Consider the following 2,768-nt stretch of genomic DNA (forward strand, 5'->3'; position numbering starts at 1 on the left):
GGCAATGCCTATTGTTATTCATTATGCATAGATTTCCCATTTTACAAACAAACCTCTTTATTTATGGGAAGAGCTTCAGGGTTTCAGAATATCTTTAGCATGTATTTTTTCCTGATCCGGAAGGGGCAGAATTCCCCTGTTGTTCATCAAATGACACCCACTTGCAGCTGCAGGGCATTATGCAGGGCTACTCTTCTACTCCAGAGTTAAATACATAACAAACAGACAAAAAAAATACATAGCAAACAGAGCTAAATACATATAAAGACATAATGCATATTAAATGCTTAAGAGTGTTTCTGTTTTCTTCATATAACAGAAATGATAATATTACCTATGCCATAAATTTGAGGATTATGAGACAATAAATGTCAAGGACTTATGTGCCAGGTCCATAATACATCACAAATGCTAATTGACATTGTTATTATCACTGTGGAATATAAAACTTCAATAAATGGATATCATATATAAAAATATTACTAGATAGGAAAATTCCATATTGAAAAGATGCTAATAATCCCCCTACTTATTTGTAAAGTTAATGTAAATATTTTTCAAAATTCCAGGAAGATTTTTTTGAAGGGAATGTCTGATGAACTGATTCTGAATCTTGCCTGAAAGAATAAAATAGCCAAGAAAATTTTGAGGGGGAAAAAGACATACTGCATACAGGATAATCCCCTGGGAACCATATATGCCCTCTAATTTTATCAAACTATAAATTGCTTACTGTTCCTCAAATAAAATGTTCTAATCCTTATCTCTTTACCACTACCCACCTCTCCCTTTTTTTTTCTCCTGGTTTCTGTAATCTGGAATTCTATATAAATTTCTAACCAAACACTACCATTTCTAGGGACAGAGTCTTCCCTGACGACTCTGCCCTCTTTAACCTTTATCAAGCATTTGGCTGTAATTTTTTTTCTGCCTAATACTGTTAATTAGCTATTCACAAGTTTTTGACTTATCTTCCAATTAAACTGTAAACTCCTTTTTTAAAAAAAACTTTATTTGTCAGAGAGAGAGCACAAGCAGGGAAAGTGGCAGAGGCTGAGGGAGAAGCAGGCTCCCCACCGAGCAAGGAGCCGGATGCGGGACTCGATCCCAAGACCCTGGGATCATGACCTGAGCCAATGGCAGACGCTTAACCTACTGAGCCACCCAGGCATCCCTAGATCGTAAGCTTCCTTTTTTTAAAAAAAGATTTTATTTGTCAGAGAGAGACAGAAAGCGTACAAGCAAGGGGAGCGGCAGGCAGAGAGAGAAGCTGGCTCCCCGCTGAGCAGAGAGCCGGATGTGGGACTCGATCCCAGGACCCTGAGATCATGACCTGAGCCGAAGGCAGATGCTTAACCGACTGAGCCACCCAGGTGTCCCAGATCGTAAGCTCCTTAAAGGCAGATTCTTATACTCAGTTTTCCCTGAATTCCTCATGCATCTACATAGTAGATATTCCTCATGTCCTGGTTTTGAAAAGTAACACAGTCGATCCAAACGTGACCCAACATGTACATTTAGTGTTCCTTACAGATTTTTCTAGAACAATGTTTATATATTTTTTTAAAGATTTTATTTATTCATTTGAGACACAGAGATAGAGAGAGAGAGCATGAGGAGGGGGCGAGGCAGAAGGAGAGGGAGAAGCAGGCTCCCTGCTGAGCCAGGAGCCTGATGTGGGGCTTGATCCCAGGACCCTGGGATCATGACCTGAGCCGAAGGCAGACACTTAACCATCTGGACCACCCAGGTGCCCCTAATATTTTTTGTATAAACATAGATTTTCTGCTATCCCAAACATTTTTTAAATTTTTTATATCAGAACTCATCAGCTGACTCTGTGTCTGAGCCACAAGACTGCAGTTCATCTTGCGAGAACTCAGCTTCAGTGTCATAAACAAAATTTGGATCATCCTTTTTCTGATTTTTCTCAAAAAGTTCATCCATGATGCTCTTTCTTTTGGCAAGTTCTTTGTCATCTAGTTTATTCAAGTCTTCCACAGGATCAGTGGTTGTTTCCTGTTGAATTTGTTCCACTGTTTTTGCCAGACTTTGCCCCCACAAGTAACCTCGTAAAAAAGTGAATAACTTCTCTAGATGTCTCAGGGATACTTGTTCCAGGTAATTCTTGTGTTGTGGATTATTCTTTAATTGTTCAGCAGCTCTGCTGCAATCTGAAAACTTTGAAAAGTATCAGACTGGCATGATGTGTTGGTGACTTTTCCCCTTCATTTCATTCTCATAGATTAAGAGCTGGAGGCTGGAACCTAATTCCACATTTCTTTGCAGTGCACTTCATTTTCACATACACATTCACATTCCCATTCCTCTGGGTAAATCAGAGGAAATCTGATGAAAACTTCCTGCTGAAAGTGGAGGTGGAGACAGAGAGGTCCCCGATCCAGCTCACAGGACTGAGCCTGGGGGTCGGGCATAGCTAATATATTTCAATTATATTTGCTAGTGTATCATTTAGAGATGCATTTGATAGAATAGCAAGTAAACCCTCCACACTGGCTTAAATACATATATTTTGGTCAAATAAATGATCAGTGTTTATCTATTATGACTGTTAACTGCTCAGCTATAGGAGGTTTCATGTTACATTTCTATTCTCATACCAATTTTATTTTTTAATTTTATTTTATTATGTTATGTTAATCACCATACATTACATCATTAGTTTTTGATGTAGTGTTCCATGATTCATTGTTTGTGCATAACACCCAGTGCTCCATGCAGAATGTGCCCTCCTCAATACCCATCAC

At 38.9% G+C, this 2,768-nt stretch overlaps 1 pseudogene; it reads right to left on the minus strand.

Moving 5' to 3' along the window:
* Window positions 1-814: 814 nt before the first annotated feature.
* Window positions 815-2,736, minus strand: LOC145718581 (centrosomal protein of 19 kDa pseudogene; annotated as a pseudogene).
* Between the last annotated feature and the right edge of the window lie 32 nt (window positions 2,737-2,768).

The sequence above is a fragment of the Leptonychotes weddellii genome, unplaced genomic scaffold, assembly GCF_054177405.1.
Source record: "Leptonychotes weddellii isolate Sample4059 unplaced genomic scaffold, ASM5417740v2 HiC_scaffold_18001, whole genome shotgun sequence".
Lineage (NCBI taxonomy): Eukaryota > Metazoa > Chordata > Mammalia > Carnivora > Phocidae > Leptonychotes > Leptonychotes weddellii.